General features: G+C 35.7%; 1 non-coding gene across 1 annotated transcript; it reads left to right on the forward strand.

Moving 5' to 3' along the window:
• Positions 1 to 10,370: 10,370 nt before the first annotated feature.
• Positions 10,371 to 10,477, forward strand: LOC141682181 (small nucleolar RNA R71). The gene has a single exon (XR_012559588.1). It is a non-coding gene; the product is annotated as a small nucleolar RNA R71 (small nucleolar RNA).
• The last annotated feature ends 13,929 nt before the right edge of the window (positions 10,478 to 24,406 follow it).

Here is a 24,406-nt window from a genome sequence, read left to right on the forward strand (position 1 = left end):
CCAACTAACATACTATAGAGTTTTCCGAGAGCTCGGAGAGTTGGTTCATGAGGGTAGACACACTTACACAGAGTTTCACCAGGCTATTCGACTTATTCAGCCTATTTTAGAGACACTATGACAGGAGATGGATCGTATTCCACCAGGCTTTTGAGACATGATAGATAGTCAGATATGTTGTATGATATGTGACATATGTACATAGAGCCAGATATATTAGTAGTGAGATTAGATATGTGTAGCTCACAGTTTTGGATTGTATCGACAATATTTTGTGACAGACTTTTTATAGCAAGCACTCACACCTGATGTTGGTGTTATTTTATAAATAAACTTTTTTCAACCTCTCTTCTATTATTTGTTTATTTAATTTTCAGTCTTTACAACATTTACATTTACTTCACTGTTTTACAGTCTTTTTCATATTTTTAAATTATATTTAAACTTTGAAAAGACAAACCAGTTGTTTAAAAATGATATTATATGGAACAGAGCTATAAAAAAGAGAAGAGAAAAGAGTTTGATTTGTTTAAATTTTCTGCTCTAATACGAGCTAAATTGTTTCTTTATTTATTTTCAACTGTTAATGGATTATCAAAGATATTGTTTGTTTTATCACCAGAACAATGGAACCTAAGAGAAAGACTAGGACTGAGACTTCCAATGACAACTCTAAGGAACAAAACAATAACCACCATATAGACCAGATGTTTCATTTGATGCAACAACAAATGGTTATGATGCAGCCACAGATGTAACATCAACAAAAATTTCAACAACAAATGTTGTAACAACCACTTCGCCCTGAACCACAGGTACCACCACTAGTCCTGCCTGTTGTTACCTTTAAACAGTTTCAGTCAGTAAAACCTCCAGAATTTTAGGGTTCCTTAGATGCTACCAAGGCCAGAGCATGGTTGAAAGAGATGAAAAAAGTGTTTTTTCTAGTAAAAGTTAAAGCAGATCAGAAGACGGATTTTGCTAGTTATTTTCTGAAGGGAGAGGCTAACTCTTGGTAGGGATAGAAGAAGGAGTTAGAGGGTGACGATATCGTGTCATGGGATAGGTTTACCGAGTTATTTCTGGAGAAGTACTTTCCCCGCTATATGAAGAATCAGATGGAAATAAAGTTTTTAGAATTGAAACAGGGGAATATGTCAGTGACTGAATATAAAGCCAAGTTTACTGAGTTGGCTAGGTTCATTCCATAGTAAGTGGATACTGAAGAAAAGTGAGCTAAAAGATTTCAACAAAGGTGAAGACATGGATTCGCAGTGGAGTGGCAGTATTCAGAAGGCCATGATCATTGAAAGAGAAAGTGAAATATCCTATAAAAGGAAAAGGGAAAAGGGAATTTTTAGAATCGTTTCAACAGGAAGCCGGGATTTCAAGCCCAGAAAAATATGAACTTTAGAAAGCCAAACCAAGGAAATCAAAGGACATATAATCGTTTTCAAATTCCAAACCAGCAAAGGATTACAAGATCGTCATTTCCATATTGTAAGATATGTGGTCAGAAGCATACGAGTGTCTACAACAAGGCAAATGTGATGTGTTTCAGGTGTAGGAAGAAATGACACTACTCCAATGAATTCCCAACAGGAAAAGATAGATATTACATATTTATGGTACGGGAGAAAATGTCATGTTGACAGGGATTGTAGAGGACCAGCTATGGCAGCCAGTGTTTCGAGAGTTATGGCACTACCTCCTACACCACAACAGAATCAGCCTAGGGCAATAACTTTCAATATGACAATGAAGGAAACTGTACAAAATCTGAGCGTGATTACAGGTACGCTTTCTGTGAACTCCGTAGACGCAAAAGTATTGATTGATTCTGGAGCAACAAGATCTTTTATTTCTGAAGAATTTATTGATAAGTTATGTTGTGAAATTCAATGGTTGGGCGAGACGTTAATTATAAAATTAGGGAATGATGACCAAGTTCTTATAGGGAGATTGCAACGTTAATATTTAGAGGTGAGAAACAGAAGAAAAGATTCCTTACGATGATGTATACAAAACGATTGCTACATCAAGGATGTAAAGCTTATTTAGCCTATGTGCTGGATACTAACAAGGAAGGCCCAAGAATCGAAGACATTTCGATTGTATGTTAGTTTCTAGATGTATTTCCAGATGTACTTCCAGGCTTACCTCCGGATCAAGAAATTGAATGTACTATTGATTTAGCGCTAGGCACTGAACCAATTTCGAAAACTCCGTATCAAATGGCACCAGTTGAGATGAAAAAACTGGCAATGCAATTACAAGATCTTTTGGATCAAGGGATCTTAAGACCTAGTGTATCCCCATGGGGTGCGCTAGTACTATTTGTCAAGAAGAAGCATGGTGGTATGCGACTATATATCAATTATCGCGAGTTGAACAAATTAACCATCAAGAATAAGTATCCATTACCAAGGATTGATGATCTATTTGATCAACTAAAAGGAGCAGCATGATTTCTAAGATTGATTTAAGGTCAGGTTACCATCAATTAAAGATCAAGGCCGAGGATATTCCCAAAACTGCTTTTCGTACCAGATATGGAACTATAAGTTTCTCGTAATGGCATTCTGTCTGACCAATGCACCAACATCATTCATGGATTTGATTAATAGAGTTTTCAAGAAGTACTTGGATAAATTCGTGATTATATTTATTGATAACATCTTGATCTACTCAAAGACTGAAGAGGAATATGCAAAGCACCTAAGAACTGCTCTGGAAATCTTAAGAAAAGAACAGCTTTACACGAAATTTTCTAAATGTGAGTTCTGGTTAAGAGAAGTACAATTTCTAGGCCATGTAATCAGTATTGAAGGAATCAAAGTTGATCCAGCAAAGATTGAAGCTGTTTTGAACTGGGAAAGACCAATGACACCTATAAAAGTCAGAAGTTTCATGGGATTGGCTGGTTATTATCCAAGATTCATCAAAGATTTTTCCAAAATAGCTACGCCATTAACCTAGTTGACTCGGAAGAATGTAAAGCTCGTGTGGAACGAGAAATGTGAGGAAAGTTTCCAGGAATTGAAGAATCGACTGGTAACCACACCTGTTATTTTGTATTAGTGCAGCATGATAACGTGATTGCATACGCTTCTATGCAATTGAAACCTCACGAGCAGAAATATCTGACACATGACTTGGAACTAGCTACAATCCTATTTTTATTAAAACTCTGGAAATATTATCTGTATGGTGAAAAGTGTGAAATTTACACTAATCATAAAAGTTTGAAGTATATTTTAACTCAGAAGGAGCTCAACATAAGACAACAACGATGGATAGAATTAATCAAAGATTATGATGTGTCAATCAACTATCATCTGGGAAAGGCAAATGTGGTAGGAGATGCGCTCAGCCAAAAAGAAAGACTGAATGTGCTAACTTCTTCAGAAGAGTTGATCAGAGAATTTGAGAAATTGGAAATTGAGGTTCGAATTCCAGAAGAATCCACTGAAATGAATTATACAATGATGTTTCAGCCAGAGTTATTGGAAAAGATTCGAAGATTTCAAGAGGAGATAATGAGTCATGAAAGCGACAACTTAACAAGAGAGGAAATTACAAACCAGAAGGACGACAAGGGAATTTTACGATTTTCCTCAGGAATTTGGTTACCTAATATAACAGAATTGATAGAAGAAATCTTAATAGACGCTCACAACTCGAGATATTCCATTCATCCAGGAAGCACCAAGATGTATAGGGATCTGAAATTAAATTTTTGATGGCCAAGCATGAAAAAGGAAATAGCGAAATGGGTAAGAAAATGTTATATGTGTTAACGAGTTAAGGCAGAGCATCAACGTCCAAGCGGATTACTACAACCACCAGATATTCCATAATGGAAATGGGAACATCTTGCAATGGATTTCGTAATAGGACTTCCAAGAACCAGGGCAGATCATGATGCAGTCTGGGTTATTATCAACAGACTAACGAAGTCAGTACATTTTCTTCCAATTAATGAAAGATTTTTGCTCAACAAATTAGTGCACTTATATCTCAAGGAAATTGTGATGCGACACGGAGTTCCTGTATCAATCGTGTCCGATCGAAATCCTCGTTTCAATTCGAGATTCTGGAGACAATATCAAGAATGCTTGGGCACTAAGTTAAATATGAGCACCACATATCATCCATAAATGGACGGGAAAAGCGAAAGGACAGTCCAAACAATTGAAGATATTCTACGAGTATTTGCATTAGATTTTGAAGGCAGTTGTGACGAACATTTACCATTAGTGGAATTTTTTTACAACAGTAGCTATCATGCCAGCATTTGAATGCCACCTTATGAAGCCTTATACGGAAGAAGTGCAGATCTCTATTGTACTGGGACGAAGTAGGTGAACATAAGATTTTAGGTCCAGAATTGATCCAGCAGACTAAGGAAAAATTAGAGCTTATTTAGAAGTGACTAGAAGCAGCGCAAAATTGACAACGGAAATATGCAGTTCAGACTAGAAAGGATATGGAATACAAGGAAGGAGAACCTGTGTTACTAAAGGTATCTCCATGGAAATGATTGACTAGATTTGCTAAGAAGGGTAAACTAAAGCCGCATTACGTTGGTCCATTTGAGATATTAAAGAAAGTAGGAAAGTTTACATATGAGTTAGCTTTACCGCCCCATATGCAGCATATCCATAACGTGTTTCATGTATCAATGCTCAAGAGATATAATCCTGATTCGAAGCATGTGATAGAGTAAGGAATGATAGAGATTCAAGCTGATTTGTCATATGTAGAACAACCAATAAGAATTCTAGATCGACAAGAGAAAGTATTAAGAAATAAGTCGGTACCATTAGTACGACTTTTGTGGAAAAACCCTATGGTTGAAGAATCAACCTGGGAGTTTGAGAGTGAAATGTTTGAAAAGTATCCCTAGTTATTTTCTTAGCGAGATTTTGAGGACACAATCCTTTTAAAGGGGGAGGGATGTAACGACTAAGAAATTACTACTATTTAATATCATAACAAAGGTGTATTATGTGCTTATTTTATCATTAAGCGTGATTAGTCATAAACTATTAATTGTTATGTGTTGTATGTGTTCCGTGTAGTTCGAGATATTTATCGGGTATTTTATTGCAAGTTAAATGTATTTATGTCAAAAGTTATACGGCCCAAACATCATTTTAATAGATGATATTTTATATAATATAATTGGCCTTATTTTTCCAAGTATGGCTTATACCATATCGATATTCTGAACATCCAGTTAATTTAGAATATTTCTTATTCTGCAAATTTTTCGGGCCCCTACAGATGCTAAAACCCCCACAAAAATCATATTTTTATTTTTATAAAATCATGGGACTTTCAAATATTTCATTTCTTTGCATTTTTGAATTATTCATAATTTTTGAGAAATTTTGACATATAATTTTATATTTATTTAATATTAAAAATTTAAATATTATTCCCCATAAATTATTAATTAAGGGCCAATTAATTTTATTAATAGATATAATTAGGGCCTTAATTTTAATTAGGGGTATTATTTATGTAATTATAAATAGTTTAATTTTAATTAATTAATTATATAATAATTATTAAAAATCACCAAAAATACCAAAATTCTCTGAAATTCGGGTTAGGGTTTCGGATTCGGGTGAAGAATTCAAGCAGTGATTTTGATCAGTTCTGAGCATCGATTACTATCATGTAAGTACTCAAATCGAAGGTTTTGAATTGTTCTATTAGTTTATAGCATCAATTTCTTGATTTGATTCGTGTATTTTTAATTTCGATTTCTAGGGTTCATGTCTGATTTGGGGCTTTTTTATTCTAGAATTATTTAATTAATTTGATTGTGTTAGGTCACACAACACTGTAGAAGGGGGTTGAATACAGTGTTTAATACAACCAAATCGATTTCGAACACAAGTAACAGTAAATAGATATATTCAATATAATAAACTCTGTTACAATGGAACTGTTCACTCTCAGTGATGAACAAATATCACGAGAGCTGCTAGGTTACAATGTATGATCTTCTCGATAATGATAACACATATAGTGTAAACCCAAAGTCTGTGTTTATATAGTACACAGTTACAAGATAACTTCTAATTGATATGGAATACAATTTTGTCTCCTAAAATATATCAATCAGATATCTTCTACAAGTCTTCCAGTCTTCTAACTTTTTCCATGCATATCTTCTTTTGTTTTAGTCTCGATCTTCTACTGTAAATCAGCTTCCTTCCTTATATGAAAGTCTTCCCGCACTTAAGTTCTGATATGACCTTAAGTTCTGATATTAAGTTCTGACTTCCAGTAAGTCTTGATTTCAGTATGTCCTGATATGACCTGTTTGTTAAGATCTGAAAACTAAACATGAATCATATTAGACATGACATCTCAGATATATCTAACAATCTCCCCCAACTTGTAAATTATGCAAAATATACAAGTTAATATATTTGATGATGTCAAAAACAGTTAAGTACAAATGCAAATTAAGAGTTTAACTAGATAGCTAACTACAACTTACAGTTCTTGTAGCTTTTACCAATCTCACTGAGTCAATCTGAATCCATGATGATTCTTGACAAAGCATAATATCAGCTTTTCTTCTTTAATCCTCAGGACTTGAGACATTGTAGTCTTGACTTGCTTCATCTCTTTATTCTGACTTCCAATCTGATAGATTGCAGTCCTTAAAGCAGAGATATGGTTTCTTTCTAAACCATTATTCAGTCTTATTACCCTAGGATGAGAAGAATCTTCATTGTAGCATAAACATTTCTCATTCAGTAACACTTCAAGCTTAGCAAAATCCTTCCTCATAGAAACTCCCCCTGAATTAATGGATCTTTGATTTGAGAAAGGGGAGCTTTCTGTAAGTTATCTATTCTGACTCCCAGCTTCTTTTGATGACCCAACAGATGGTGAATTTTGAGTACCGACGGATGAGGCTGGTTGTCTCCCGACGGATAAGGCAGATTGTCTCCCGACGGCTGAAGCATTATGCAACTCGACATATGTTGAATTTTGTGCTTCATTGGTAGTAGATTTTTCTGCATTATCCTTTGATACTGTTTCTTGATCACTTTCATCATCACTGTCATCACTGACCGTCTTCACATTGTCAAATTTCAGACTCTCATGGTAATCTCCATCCTGCAGTCCTTCAATCTTTTTATCATCAAACACAACATGTATTGATTCCACAACAATGTTGGTTCTTAGATTGTAGACTCTATATGCTTTACCAACAGCATATCCAATAAAAATTCCCTTATCTGCTTTAACATCAAACTTCCCATTCCGATCAGTTTGATTTCTCAAGATATAACATTTGCAGCCAAAGACATGAAGAAAAATTAGAGTTGGCTTCTTGTTCTTGAACAATTGATAGGGAGTCATGCATTTTTCTTGATTAACCAGAGAAATATTCTGAGTGTAGCATGCAGTATTTACAGCTTCAGCCCAGAAATATGTTGGTAATTTAGATTCTTCAAGCATTATCCTGGCAGCTTCAATAAGTGATCTGTTCTTCCTTTCTACCACTCCATTTTGTTGTGGAGTTCTTGGTGCTGAAAACTCATGCAAAATCTCATATTATAGAAGGGGGGTTGAATGGAATTCTTGAAACTTTTTCTTGGTTTAAAACTGTTCTAACTTAAAATATATATATGTGTGAATTGATTTGCAAAGTTCGGAATAATAACTTGGAATGAATCAACACACTAGTAATTAAAAACACAAGTCTTTAAAAACTTTCTGGTGGATTTGAATGTATCCACCAGAGATATATATTATATCAAGAGAACTCTATGTAGCAAGATTTGCTCACAGCTGCTTACAAATATGAACAACTAAGTTTGCAGAGAAATGCTAAAAATACAGCTTACAAATGTTTCTCTGAGAAATTCTTGCTTAGTGTTCTAGTTGTTCTATTTGCTACTTCTTGGTTTATATATCACCAAGATTACAAAGTAATAAGACAAGATGATAAAACAAAAACTATCAAGTCTAATACTGTGCTACTTCATTACTCTATTCCAGCATCTTTGAATATCTTCATAATAGCATGGAAATGGCAATGCTTCTTTGTTCTCTAAAACCCAGTTGAATAGGCTTCCACATTCCATTTGCATACACTCGATGCATGTGACTGTGTTGTCACTGTCAACAGATATTTGAATCCTTTATCCGCCGGGTTCATGATTATCCGTCGGGTTGCCTTGTTGATCATCCGTCAAGTGGCATTGTTGTTTATCCGTCGGGTAGCTATCTGGCACTTGACTTCATTTCATTTATGCAGAATTACAAGACATCATCTATGTATAATTAATTAACCTATTCTGCATATCTAGTTAAAGTCAACATGACTTGAGTACTACTACAAGATCTAAACAATGTGTATGCAGAAATGTGCTATAGACTTATTGTTACACAAGCTACTCACTCGATGGATAATAAATCATCATCCGTCGGGACTTTATTGAGTCATCCGTCGGGACTATAATCCTTATCCTTCGAGTGCTACATTTTTTACTAAGTAAAATTTACCAAGGTGTTTTGTTAATGAAATCATCAAGTTCACAACATATCCACAACACTCTGCCCTTCCTTCGTCTTCACTATCAGATTCCCCTGTTAAGGCTCTCTCTAAGAAATATGACCTTAGCCATTGATCAAGATCCTAATTCACTACAAAGTTGACCAGCTCTAATTTATAGCACTCCTCTTCGTTTGTGGGCAATTTCATTACATCGAAGACATTAAATGTGACATCCTAATCCTGAAACCTCATTGTAAGTTCTCCCTTTTGCACATTAATCAAAGTTCGGCCTGTAGCTAAGAATGGTCTTCCCAAGATAATAGGAATCTTCTTCCTCCTCAAATTCTAGGATGATAAAATCAGAAGAGAAGATGAGTTTATCAAGATTAACTAAAACATCCTCCACTGTACCTCGCGGATAAGTGATGGACCGATCAGCCAATTGTAAGGACATGTTTGTAGGTTTTGGATCAGGAAGACCAGATTTCCTGAAGATAAACAATGTCATCAGATTGATGCCAGATCCCAAGTCACATAAACACTTGTCGAAAGATAACTCGCCAATGATGCATAGTTTACGAGGTAGTTTATGTTGCAGCACCGCACTGCACTCTTCCGTTAGAGCAACGGTTTCCAACTCCTCAAACTTCAACTTCCGAGATAGAATACCCTTCATGAACTTAGCATAGCCCGGAATCTGCTCTAGAGCTTCCCCAAAAGGTATGGTAATATGCAATTTCTTGAAAACCTCCAGAAATTTGGGAAATTACTTGTCGAACTTCTGCTTCTGAAGTCTTTTAGGAAATGGAAGAGGCGGATAAACCTGTTTGTCTTTTGTATTATGTTCAAGAATAGTGTGTTCAATAGAATTTTTCTTCGTTTCCGCTTCGCCATCCTTCTGATCAGCTGTATCATCAAAATTTAAAATTTCTGGTACAGGGGCAGGCGCGGGCGCGCCTGTATGGAGCGCGGGCGCGCTTGTCTTCTGCTGAAAATTTTTAGATTCTGATTTTTGATGGTTAGTGACCTTTCCAGACCTCAAAATGATTGCTCTCAACTGTTCTTTGACTTCCCTCTTGCCTGAGTTAGCTTCCGTATCACTAGGAAGAGTTCCTTGTGGTCAATTCAATAGCGCATTCACAGTTTGTCCTATTTGATTCTCCAAAGTTTTGATTGAAACTGCTTGGATTTTACATATTAGCCTCAATTCCTCCAGTTCAGATTTTTCATTAGAAGATTGACCGACAGTTCCATGAGATTGTTGTTGCATTACTGATGGCTGAAATTGTTTCCTTGGTGCATACTGGTTGTTGAAAACCAGGAGGGTTGAATGGCTTGGCTCCAAACTGCTGATAAGGTTGTTGTGGATGTTGCATACCACTTTGATTATTGCTCCAACTGAAATTAGGATGGTTTCGGTTGTTAGGATGATAAGTGGAAGGAACTGGTTGTTGTGGTCTCTGAAAATTTCTCACAAACTATGCCGACTCACTAGATATAGCACATTGATCCATCGCATGCGTACTTGCACAAAGCTCACAAACACTTGTTATTTGATGAAGTCCATAGTTGGTCAGAGAATCGACTTTCATAGTCAATGCCTTTAGCTGAGCCACTATAGTCGTAGTTGTATTCACCTCCAGAATTCCTGCTACCTTGCCTTGTGGCAGTCTCTGAGTAGGGTTCTGATACTCATTAGCAGCCATTATTTCAATTAGCTCATAAGCTTCGTCATAGCTCAGCCTATAAGGCTCCACCTGATGCTGCATCAAGCATCGGTCTTGACTGTGCTCTTAAACCATTATAGAAGTAATTGATTTCCATCCAATTAGGCATTCCATGATGAAGACACTTCCTAAGCATCTCCTTGTAGCGCTCCCAAGCTTCACATAAAGATTCTCCCGAATGATGTACAAATTGAGTAAGAGCATTCCTGATTGCAGCTATTTTTGCCATAGGGAAGAATTTAGTAAAAAATTTCTGAGCAAGATCCTCCCAAGTCGCAATAGAACCTGCTGGTAGAGAGTGCAACCAGCTCTTAGCTTTATCGCTCAGAGAAAACCGGAAAAGTCTCTGTTAGGTTACACAACACTGTCAGAAGGGGGTTGAATACAGTGTAGAATACAATCAAATCGATTTAGAACACAAGTAACAGAAAACGGATATATTCGATATAATAAACTCTGTTACAATGGAACTATCCTCTCTCAGTGATAAAAAATATCACGAGAGCTGCTAGGTTACAATGTATGATCTTCTCGATGATCGTATCACATATAGTATAAACCTATGTCTGTGTTTATATAGATACACATTTACAAGATAACTTCTAATTGATAAGGAATATAATTCTGTCTCCTAAAATATATCAATCAGATATGTTATATAATTCTTCTAGTCCTCTAACTCTTTCCATGCATATCTTCTTCTGTATTAGTCTCAATCTTCTTTCCTGTAAATCAGCTTCCTTCCTTAACTGTTAGTCCTCCAGTACTTAAGTTCTGATATCCATTATCTGATATTATCTTCTGATAATCTAAGTCCTGATATCCTTAAATCCTGACTTCCAATAAGTCCTAATTCCAGTAAGAACTGATATTTCCTGTTTGTTAAGATCTGAAAATTAAACATGAAACATATTAGACATGACATCTTAAATATATCCAACAATCTCCCCCAACTTGTAAATTATGCAAGAATGTACAAGTTAATAGATTTGATGATGTCAAAAACATTTAAGTTCAAATGCAATAAGAGTTTAATAAGACTATTAACTACAACTTACAAAACATCCAGCTTTACCAACATCACTGAATCAAGCTGAATCCATAATGATTCTTAACAAAATCATTTATCATATTATCTTCAGCTTTCCTCAGAACTTCAGCTAACTGTGCTTTGACCTGCATCAGTTCTTCTTCTTTAATATCACCAATGTGATAAATGGCTGTTCTGAGAGCTTGCATGGATGTTCTTCAATTCCATCACCAAGTCTGATAACCTTAGGATGTGAAGAGTTTTCATTATAACATAAGCATCTTCCTTTCAGAATAACTTCCACCTTAGCAGAATTCTTCAGCATAGGAATTTCTCTTCCATCACCTTTAGTAATCATTGGACTGTAATGAGAAGTCTTTGTACCAGAGATTCTGAATAGATCTCTTATAGCTTTCAAAATGTATTATGACCATCTTCTTGTAACATCAGATTTTACTTCTAGAAGATAGTGAATATGTTGAAGCTCTCTGACAGACTTCTTTAGTACATCAGTATCAGCTAGTCTATAAGTCCTTCCATCATTGAGAAATAAGATCAATTTCTCTTTTAGATTCTCTTTGTCATGAGCATCTATCACAATTTGAGCAGACAACACCTTGTCAAGGTGCCTTTGTTTGATTTATTCATATGGTTTGTCTGTCAACATGAAAGGATCTCTTAGAGTAACCTATACTCCGGTTTGAATCTTCTCTTCGTCAGAACCTAATCCAGCTCTATCTCTAGGTTGCTTGGTTCTCAACCCAAATGTAGCGAGTTGATTAATCATGAGATTGGATTTTGGTTCAACTGGAGTAGCTTTCTTCCATAACAGCTTCTTATCAGCAATTGTCATTTTCTTCAAATCAACTTGAGCATTGTCAGTAGTTGATATCTTGATAGCTTGATCAAAATTTGTTGTTTCTTCCGTACCTTGCTGTCTTTTATTCTGAACAACAACTTGAGAAGTGTCAGGGGTTGTTTTAGATTCTTCAATTATCTTTCTTCTTTTCAGAATTTGAACAGTTTCATCTTCAACAAGATTATCATTAGTTACTTGAACCATTTTGCACACTGGTTTCATCAGATCTGGAGAAGTTTTCAAGTCCAGTGGCTTGGTTGGTTCATCAACTTTTCCTTTCCCTTTATCTTTGGGATCACTCTCAGTCTGTGATCTAGTCTTGAAGTTTGAAGTTTCAGAATTTGACTTTTCCTTGATCACAATTCCTTTTTCCTTAGGCCTTGGAGGTTTCTTTGCATCAGAAGCTTTAGACTTAAGATTTATCTTCTCAGCAGCAAATCTAGCTTCTTCCTCCTTGAGAGTTTCTAAATCCATTCCTGGATTGTGTTTCAGAAATAATCTTCTAGCTATCTCCTCATCAAGTGTCTGGATTTTAGGATTTTTGTAATAAATAGTATTCTGCTTCCCCTTTAACTTCAGAGTTTGCAAAAACTTTTGAGAGTCTTCAGATCCTGACTGAATCAGAATATCAGAACTTGACATCAGACTTTGTTTATCAGCACTTGACTTTAGTCTTTGAGCATTCATAGCATCAGAACTTGACTTGTTCTGAATAGAAGATTTTCATTGAACTTCTCTTTGACCTCTGCTCTTTTCAGAGTTTCCCTGCTCATCACCTTTATCATCCTTTTTCTTCAGTTCATAAGTAGGTGAGCATTTGGACTTAACTACCTTCTCCCCCTTTTTAGCATCATCGGGAAGTAAGAGAGAAAGAAGAAGTTCAACTGAAGATTGGATTTCATCCAATTGAGCTTTCTGAGAAGCTTGATTAGCCAGGACCTCAGTAAATTGGGCCTGTTGCTCCTCTTGAGTTTTCTCAATGGCTTCAACTTTTTCGGAAATAAGTCTGATATACCTGTTCTTATCAAGCTTGAGCTGTAGATCAAGCTTATCAACTTTTTCTCTGAGTGTATCATCCTTTTCATGAGTAGAAGTATGTAGACCTTGAAGATGTTTTATAGACAGAGCTGTGATCTTGAGTTGTGTCTTAAAATTAGCATTTGTGAGCAACTTATCAGCTTTTGCAATATGCCCTGTCAGAACTTTAGAACATGGAACATGGAATAAAATCTGATTCATTCCACTTCTTGGTCCACTCAACACCTCTGTGAGTATCCTCCCAAGGAATAGGTGCTTCCTTTTCAACAAATTTCTTCACCAATTCTTCCTTTCCCAGATTAGGAACTGGATGTTCTACAGAAACACTGTCATCAGAACTTGAGGAAGACTCATGCTATTCTGATAGCTCAACAGTGTGTGAAGCAACTGGAGATTCAGGAATAACATTATCTAAATTCTAAGGATCAGAATTTATCTCCAGAGCTGGTGTCTTTGATGTAGATGGAGCTTCCAGATAAAGAACTTCAGGTATATTCAAATTATGAATATCTATTTTAGAATTTTCAGTTTGTTCTTTAGCATCATCCGTAGCTTTAATAGGAGAGACATGAGGGGTAACAATTGTAGCATTTGTTGTATCTTTGGCTTGAGGTGGAAGGGCTTCAATGATAACTGGTTCTTATGAGATCAGAGATTCCTGATCCCCATCCTCAGCTTCTTCAGTATCTTCTGATGGAGCCTTAGCCAAATACCTCCTAGCCTTCATTTTCTTCAATCTCCTTGCCAATGAAGGAGTTGCTTCAGCAGCAGCAGAACTTACAGATTTCTTCCTTTTCAAAGTATCAGAACTTTAAGCTGTTGTGTCTTTCTGAGAAGTAACATTCTCAACTACATTTGTCACAGGTTCAGATGCATGAACCCGTGCTTCAATTGTTTCCTCAAATTATCAAAAATTGAATCAAAACATTCATCACAGGATAAAGTGAAAAATCGATGAAGTAAAGATTAACAAATTGCAATTAAAACATGCACAGTCATATAATTTGAGAAACAAAGAACAAATCTTGTAAATAAAGGAAATTTCATTAATATATCAGATGAGTACATTTCATGAAATTTATCAATTACATGCAAAAATTACAAGATAGTCATATTCTAAGATTCTTAACATCAACAGCCTTAGTCTTAGTCTAAGAAGCCTGACAAAGCTGACGGTGAACAGAAATTGATGGATGACAATTAATTCTTCTTCCTACTTTCAACATCGAGAATAGCAAGATGAATGAGTTGCTCCTGCTATTTAAGAATACGAAGATGAACTTCTCTTTGGAAAGACATCAGATCATTTTTAATGTTATCTGGAAGTTGAATCCAGATGTCGAATGGAATGTTGTTGATATGATATGAAGTCAGAATTCCATTTCTAAAAATGGTCACAGTGTATGTGCCATAGCAGTAAAACCAACTAAAATATGTCATTGTTGGAGAGAAATGAAAAGATGTGATTTTACTGATGAATGATCAGTCATTTAAATAGGCAATGAAATACCAAGGGACGCGAGGACTGTTTAACTATTGAGAGTAAAAATAATGATGCCTCGTCTCCCTAGATCGATGTGTAATAAAAACAGTCAGTAAAAGGTTAAATCAGGAGTTAATGGGCATGGGAAATAATTAACAATTACTATGCACATGCAGGTTTTCAAGACATACACGTTTACCACTAACCTAAAATGATTATGACTGTTTTTATCTTACCCAAATATATTCTGATTTAAATATGATTGTTTCAGATTTTACCACAAATAAGTCAAGTAAAGAATTATGCCACGTAAGCATCAAGGATTCCATCAGGACTTAATATCAGAACTTAACTTATATCAGATGTTAATGTCATAAAAACATGGCTTCTGTACTCAAAAAGTGAATATCTTGTCTTGTTCTGTAATTATTCATACAAATACTGACTTATTTTCTTCAGAATTTAATCATCAGAACTTCCATCAAAACTTGTCCTCAGAATTTATGCAAATGACACTAAACTGTTTGTCAACAACCACTTAATCACCACAGTAATTTTCATCATTCATATGGAGTGAAAGTGTGTGTGGATTCAGCAAAATATCAGATAAAAATTAAAGTCTGATAAACTTCAGTACATCTTAGAAATAAGGCATAACTGAGAAAAAATGCTTAAAATCTGTCATCAGTCATGATGTCTACTATAGAACAAATTTATGCAAGAGTCCACCACAACTGTTTGTGCTCATTTTATGCATCTTTTGAAATTCCTTTTTACAGTGGCTTCTTAGTGTAAGTGAGTCACGACTGCTTATCAGAATTTATGATGTTATCAGAGTATTTCTCCAGTAATCATAGAGTGTAAAAAGTCACCAAGAAATCTTTTTGCTTTTCTAATGCATATTACTTAATACCAGCAATGCACTTGGGTCTTCCCTTCCACATATTTACTCTAGATCTCAAAGGAGTACCTGACTTTTATCCTTTTCTTTTCTTTTCTTTTGATAAATGAGGCTTATCAACACTTAGTTCATTCTTAAGATTTACTGACATCAAAATTTGACAGATAAGAAACAAGAATCTAGTTTGTGACTTAGTAATAAGATACACAAAGTAAACTTGACTAAGCTCAATATCAGAATCTGCTTGTGTTAATGAGTTTCCACATAAACAACTAATTCAAACATGGGATTTCTAGTATGTTAAAGACTACTAGGTCAACATCTAGCACGGTTATCCTCATTGGATTGAATAGTCACAGAACATTCAAAACACTTATCAGAGTATATAGATCCACATCAGATAACAATCAGCATTTGATGAATTTTCAAATTAAGCACAAGTTACATATAGATAATACAATCTGTAAACACTGATCATAAAGTCTGATGCATGAGAACAAAAACTAAGCAGATTTAGAGAAAGAACCTGAAATCATTCCAAGTTCATTTACCAATCTTATAAAAGTAGCTTCACATAGGGGTTTTATTAAGATATTTGCTAATTGTTGATCCGTTGGAACAAAATGCAATTCCACTGTACATTCATCCACATGTTCCCTTATGAAATGGTACCTAATGCTGATGTGCTTTATCATTGAGTGTTGAACTGGATTACCAGTCATAGCAATTGCACTTTGATTATCACAGAAAATAGGGATTTTATAAAATTCTAACCCATAATCCATTAACTGATTCTTCATCCAAAGAATCTATGCACAACAGCTTCCTGTAGCAATATATCCTACTTCTGCAGTTGATGTGGAAATTGAATTATATTTCTTGCTAAACAAAGAAACCAATCTGCCTCCAAAAAATTGGCAGCTTCCACTATTGCTTTTCCTGTCTATTTTGCATCCTGCAAAATCTGCATCCGAGTAACCAATTAGCTTAAAATCTGATTCCCTAGGATACCACAATCCTAGATCAGTTGTACCCTTAAGGTACTTGAAAATTCTTTTCACAACTATTAAGTGAGGTTCTCTTAGATCAGCCTGAAATCTTGCCCAAAGATAGGTAACATACATGTTATCAGGTCTACTAGCAGTTAGATAGAGTAAGGAGCCAATCATACCTCTGTAGTTAGTAATATCTACTGATTTACCAGTATTCTTATCTAACTTGGTTACAGTGGCCATGGGAGTGGATGCAGTTTAACAATCTTGCATTCTAAATTTCTTCAATAAATTTCTGGTGTACTTGGATTGACAGATAAAAGTGCCTTCATCATTTTGCTTGATTTGAAGGCCCAGAAAATAGTTGAGTTCTCCCATCATACTCATTTGATATCTTGACTGCATCAGCTTTGCAAACTTCTCACAAACTTTGGAATTTGTAGAACCAAATATGATATCATCGACCTATATCTATACTAAAAGTAAGTCATTTTCATGGTTGAGGTAGAATAAAGTCTTGTCAATTGTGCCTCTATGAAATCCACTTTCCAGAAGGAATTGAGCTAAAGTCTCATACCATGCTCTTGGAGCTTGCTTAAAGCCATAAAGTGCTTTGTCAAGCCTATAGACATGATTGGGAAATTTAGGACCTACAAAGCCTGGAGGTTGTTCAACATATACCTCTTCTTCCAATTCTCCATTGAGAAAAGCACTTTTCACATGAGCAACATAATCTAAAAAGATCCTTATGGCTTCTAATCTATCAACTGGTGCAAATGTTTCATCATAATCAATACCCTCTTATTGAGAGTAGCCTTTAGCAACCAGTCTTGCTTTATTCCTGTAATTATGCCATCACTGTCAGTTTTATTTCTGAATACCCATTTTGTGCCTATAATAGATCTGTTCTTTGGTCTTGGCACTAGGGTCCAGACTTTATTTCTTTCAAATTCATTTAACTCTTCCTGCATTGCTTCAACCCAATCGGCATCTTGAAGAGCTTCTTCCACTTTCGTTGGTTCAGTCTGAGATAGAAAGGAATGATAGAGACATTCATTTGAAGTTGCAGTTCTAGTTATGACACCTGCTTCAGGATCTCCAATGATTAAATCAGGTGTGTGTGCTTTAGTCTATTTATTTGTAGATGGAAGTTGATCTCTAGAACTGGATCATCCCCCATGATCCATGCTGTCTCCATCAGCATTTTCTGATGCTCCCCCTGTAGTTATGCTATCTGAGACTTCAGAATTAGAGTTTGATTTTTCAGGAGTTGAAGAATCAGAGCTTCCAGAATTATCAGTACTTGGCTCATCAGAACTAGATGAATCAGAATTTGAAGAGTCAGTGACAGGTTCTGATGCTTGTCGAGAGTTTTGAGATGTGGTAGGATCTTTAGCTTGCTCCCCCTGGACAGGTGCATTTTCATTTGGAGTTGTTACCACAGTTTCAATGACATCAGAACTTAATCCAGTAGAACTTACAGGATCAGGATTTAAGTCATCAGAATTTCCAGAATCAGAATTTAAATCTTCATTCTCAAATCTCAGTTGATCATGATTATCGAAATCTTTAAGTCCAGTAATCTTCTTATCATCAAAAGAGACATTGATAGATTCCATGACAACCTTGTTCTTAAATTGTAGACTCTGAAGGCTTTTGTGGAAAGTGGATATCCAACAAAGATTCCTTAATCAGCTTTTAGATCAAATTTTTACAGCTGTTCAGGATGAGTCTTAAGAACAAAACACTTGCAACTAGATACATGAAAATATTTCAGATTTGGCTTCTTTTTCTTCACCATCTCATATGGTGTTTTTCCATGCTTGTTTATGAGTGTAGCATTTTGAGTAAAACAAGCAGTCTGCACAACTTCAGCCCAAAAATAGGTTGGCAACTTTGCTTCATCAAGCATAGTTCGTGCAGCTTCAATCAGAGTCATATTCTTTCTTTCTACAACTCCATTTTGCTGTGGAGTTCGAGGTGCAGAAAATTCCTGTTTGATTCCATGCTCTTTGCAGAACTCTTCCATGATTGAATTCTTGAACTCAATGCCATTATCACTTCTTATTATTTTAACAAAATCTTTGACCAACTTACCCAGCTGTCTGACATGATCATTTAGAGTAAATGCAGTTTCATTCTTCTTGTGCAAGAAGTACACCCAAGTGTACCTTGTGAACTCATCCACTATAACCATAGCATATTTCTTCTTTGCAATAGACATGACATTGACTGGACCAAATAGATCAACATGCAGTAGGTGATAAGGCTCAAGAATTGATGACTCAGTTTTGCTCTTGAAAGAAGATTTTCTTTGTTTTTCCTTCTAACATGAATCACAAAGGCCATCAGAAGCAAATACTGTTTTTGGCAGTCCTCTCACAAGATCTTTCTTTACAAGCTCATTTATATTATTGAAATTTAAATGAGAGAGTTTCTTGTGCCAATTCCAGCTTTCTTCAATTGATGTTCTACTCGATAGACAGATAGCAGAACTATCAGTACTTGTTGAAAGTCTAGCATCATTAATGTTACCATGCCTGTAACCTTTCAGAACCACTTTTCCTGTAGAATTATTTATAACTTCACACTGTTCTTCAAAGAAATCCACATGATAACCTCTGTCACAGATTTGACATATACTCAACAGATTGTTTTTAAGTCCGAAGACTAGAGCTATTGTTTCAATGATGACATTCCCAAGATTGATCTTGCCATATCCCAGAGTTTTTCCAATATTGCCATCTCCATAAGAAACTCCTGGGCCAGATTTCTCCACAAAGTCTGATAGCAGGGCTTTATTTCCAGTCATGTCTTGAACATCCACTATCCATAACTAGGATGTTCTTCCTGTTGCCCTGCAATCACAAAGACCACTAATGATTAGTTTTAAGGACCCAGACTTACTTGGATCCTTTGGCCTTATTAAGTTTGTTAACATTTACAACAGATTTAACATTAGAGTTTATGCTAACATTTTTCTTATCAGATTTTACAGTATCAGACTTTGCATCATACTTTACACTACAAGGAATTAAAGCAACTTTTTTTAAAGAAGGTTTTATCTGATAATAATCATAATACAAACTATGATATTCCTTACAAGTATAAATGGAATGCCATATACTACCACAATGAAAACAAGGATTTTGTGGTTTAAACCTAACAAACTGATTCTTAACTCCTGACTTAGGAGGTAAAGAGTTTATATTCTTATTCTTCCTGCAAAAAGAAGCAAGATGGTTAGAGTTTCCATATTTATAGAATTTCTTTCTAGAAGCATTAGGAACAGGCATATAATTGTTCCTTTTATTCACACCTTCCTTTCCATTCCTATTTTTCCTAGCTTCCTTTATCTTGTTCATACTGGTAATTTTTATCAGCTTATGTTTAAGCTGCTTTTTTGTCATTAAGCCTATGTTAACTTCAGTTGGTTTATCCTGTTCTAATTTGTCAGAAGTTGACTCTGCTATCACTTCTGTCTCAATATCTTTCATCTTTTCAGAATCAGACTTTACAGTTTTAGCTACAAATTTAACAGGATTTACCTTTGGCTTAGTAGTCCGTTTAACAATAATTGGCTTAACTTGTTCAATTCCTTTTTCACTTTTATCATCTCCATAACCTAAGCCCTCTTTCCAGTTTCCACTACTTAGTATATCCTGAGTTGCTCTACCAGAGTTAGTCCAAGTCCTGATAATCTCTCTCTCCTTTTCTAACTCAGTTTTTAGAGATTTATTCATTTTCAGCAATTCATCTCTAACATAAAAGGCATCATCTCTTTCTTTCTGAGTTTGATGGAACATGACTAGCTCTTTTTCTAAATAATCATTCCTCTTTTTAAAAGCAAGATTTTCAGAAGTTATTCTTTCACATGTTAAAGTTTGATCTCTATAACTAATAAACATAGTTTTAAGATATAATCTCAACTCAGTAATATCATCAGTATGGAAGGCATAAGTTGTTTGAGGTACCTTTAACTCAGCAACATCAGAATTGCTATCAGCATTTGCCATCAAGGCATAGTTCTCCTCATCTTCAGAATCTGAAGTGTCTATCCAGCATTTCTTCTTTGTGACAAGAGCCTTGCCTTTGTCACTCTTTCCTTTCTTGCAGTCAGGAGATATGTGGCCTTTCTCACCACAATTGTAGCATTTGACATTTGAGTAATCTCCTATGTCAGACTTTCCTCCTTTAGCTTCAGATTTTCTGAATCCCTTCTTATTAGAACTTCTACCTTTCCTGAAAAACTTCTTTCCCTTTCTGAATTTCCTGTAGGCTATCTTTGTGATACCCTTCACCATAAGAGCACATAACTTCATCATCTCCTCATCAGCATCTACTTTAGGTAGACTTTCAGTTTCTGTATCATCATCAGAAGTTGATGATTCTGAATCGGATTTTATGATGAGAGCCTTTCCTTTGCCTTTCTTTACGACAGCCACTTTTGGGGATTCCTCCTCAGCCTTAAGAGCAACTGTCCTTGACTTTCTCCCATGTCTCTTGCTTCTTTGATCCATCTCAAGTTCATAAGTCTTGAGCATAAAATAAATTTCATCAAGAGTAGTTTCATCAAGAGCATAATTGTCTCTTATAATAGTAGCTTTCTAATCCCAACTTTCAGGAAGAGCTAAAAGGAATTTTAGATTTGAATCTTCAATATCATATTCCTTGTCCACCAGTGACAAATCATTCATGAGTTTGACAAACCTGTCATATAGTCAGTTAATAACTCATCACTTTTTGAGTCAAAGTGCTCATACTCTTGAGTAAGTATAGTCCTCCTATTTTTCTTGATTGCATCAGTTCCCTGACACCTTGTTTCCAAAGCATCCCATATCTCCTTTGCAGTCTTGCATTGAATTACCCGGTTGGACATGACATTATCAATGGCACTATGCAGCAGATGCCTTACCTTTGCATCCTTGGCAATAGATGAGATATCTTTAGCTGTGTATTCACTTTTCACCTTTGGTATGGTCTTTGCCGGCTGATCTGCAACTACAACAGAGAGCTTGGTTGGCTTATGCGGTCCTTCATAAATTCTGTCAAGGTATTCTGGATCTGTAGCTTCCAGAAACATAGCCATCTTCACTTTCCATAAGGGATACTCAGAAGGTCTAAGCATGGGAACCCTGATAGTCTCATATCGACTGTGGGTTTGAGTCTTTGGAGTTTCTTCAGTTTTGGCGGGCTTGGTCGGATTTTATGCTTCTTCAGACATGATTGTTTTGGATCTTTACTATATGTGTATTAACAGATAGGCACTGATACCACTTGTTAGGTCACACAACACTGTAGAAGGGGGTTGAATACAGTGTAAAATATAATCAAATCGATTTAGAACACAAGTAACGAAACAGATGTATTCGATATAATAAACTTTGTTATAATGGAACTGTCCTCTCTCAGTGATGAACAAATATAACGAGAGCTGCTAGGTTACAATGTATGATCTTCTCGATGATCATAACACATATAGTGTAAACCTATGTCTGTGTTTATATAGACACACAGTTACAAGATATGTCACGCCCCCAACTTAAAAAGCAAATTAAATATAGCTATTACAAAATTTTAAAAGAGATAACACAACCAAATCCAAGATCTTACAGTTTAGGGTTTGGAACAGCCCAACACTACCAACTATTACATCTGATTTTGAATACCGAGTTCTCACACAAACTACTATCACTTATTCTACCTGAGCTCGAACATAAGCATCAGCATCACAGGTCTTACGGGCAGTCTGCTTGAATCTAACCATAGCTGCTAGCTGTAATATAAGGGTAAAGCAAGGAGTGAGCCAAATGCTCAACAAGTGCTAACAGTACGATAAAAAACATAAATCGAGATATACATTAAAGAATGACAATGGAAAGACATAACCAATGGTAACGAGAGATAAAACTGTGTGAGATGGCATCATTTTGCTTGTATCAAAACAATTTTAAAATCATATCTTAATCAAAATCATTTTATGACGCTACGGATTACAGTCGGTGATCAGCCGTGAAGTAATCCCGAACCTCGCTGGGTTCTAATACATTAACGGGAATCCCTAGGCAACTTTTAAGCCTAATATAAGTGTGGAAAGGACTCGCGTCTCAGTCCAGATCCACTATTCAAGGAAAACATTTATCTCCCTTTGGGACTGAAAACCCACATTTTATTTATTTCAAAAACTGATGCCGAATTATAACAAAATCTCTTTTAACAGTAACATTTTTTATTAAGGGAATATAGATCAACTCGAAACACGGGAAATATGGTACTAAATCTCAGGGCCATGATTCACAAAACTATACTCTATTAAAGTAACTGAATGGTTTTCATATCTCAAAGATTTAGACAAGGGAATTCAGTGAGGCTATTGGATATTATAAAAAGGGTAATGCCAAATTGGGCTTTAAGCAATGGTTTCTCATCAAGGTTCAAGTGCTGGATCATCAAGAATGTAAACTTCATGAATACTAAGGGTGTTAAGGTATGAAGAAATGATTTTTAGCTCAGGATATATCAGAATTGACAAGCTTTAGGATAAGAAAGAGGGGTATCAATCAATTAGGGACAACTTTGATAAATATCTGGCTCTCAAGTATCAAGGTAAGGTTCTATATGGGTTCAAGTATCAGGATGAGATATCATTACTTAGGAATCATTAGCATGGTAATCAAGAGGATCAACCGAGTGCTATAACAACTCTTTATTTTATCATGGCATTCGAATTACTTTAATATACTGTCATGATAAGACTTTTGAACTACTTGCAATACGTACTCGAGGGTTCATGGCATTTCAAAGATAAACATAAGATACGCTTGATTCAAATATAACAACATGACTCAGGATAGTTGCAGCAATGTATGAACCATTAACAGTAAATATGAAGGTCAAATGGAATCACTTGCCTTGAGAAATGCTGGTCTAGAATGACTGGTAGGAGCAAATGGAGCTTCACTCGACCTTTATGGCAAGTTTTCCCTCGTCTCGAGATCCTACATAATAATAATAATCCTCATTATAATATATTCTTACCATCTTAACCTATTTACAACTTGAAATTAAACACGGATGGCACTTAGGCCTATACGCACTTAATTTTATATTCACTTTTAAATTACAAAAGTACACACATAGCCACATATTCACATATCATATATTAACAACAAATAACACCATATATACCATAATGCAACACTAGTCTTGGATGATCTCGACTCACCACTTAAGTCACTTGGTCGCTAAACTAGACAAGGTCTTCTAATTTTGGCTTCCTAACTCGATGTGCCTTTCCTAAATTATCCAAAACCTATTGACCCTCACTTGTGCCTTTAGCTCTACTGACCTTATACCATCTTACAACTATGGTGGTCGACCTAATACTCACATCTAAGTGTTCTAAAACTATGTGATAAGTGAAAGCGCTCACTGGCGCAAATATCAGGATGACAACTATGGTTTCTTGAGTGCATTAGACACTCTTAAACTACAAGTTTTCCTTCAAAAATTTTACACAAGACTCTCCTGACCTAAGGGCATCTCACAAACTTGATTTGGCTCAAGGGCCTTGCTTGGGCCTTCTTGGGCCTAAGCTAAAAGTCCAAGGTTCCCCTGTTTTTCTGGGCAGAAAACGCCCTGACTTGAATTAACTTGTGACACAAGGTTCTAACTCATATCCTATGAACTATGATTGGAATAACTTCTCTGACACTCCCTCTAACTAAGGCCCAATAGGGCCTAATGAGGGCCTACCCATGACATGGTCAAGTCTTCCTATTTCTAAGTTGCAACAAAACTGTCCCCTGCTGGATAGATTTTGTTATTCTACTTGTGCACC

This window comes from Apium graveolens, chromosome 1, assembly GCF_009905375.1.
Source record: "Apium graveolens cultivar Ventura chromosome 1, ASM990537v1, whole genome shotgun sequence".
NCBI classification, from domain to species: domain Eukaryota; kingdom Viridiplantae; phylum Streptophyta; class Magnoliopsida; order Apiales; family Apiaceae; genus Apium; species Apium graveolens.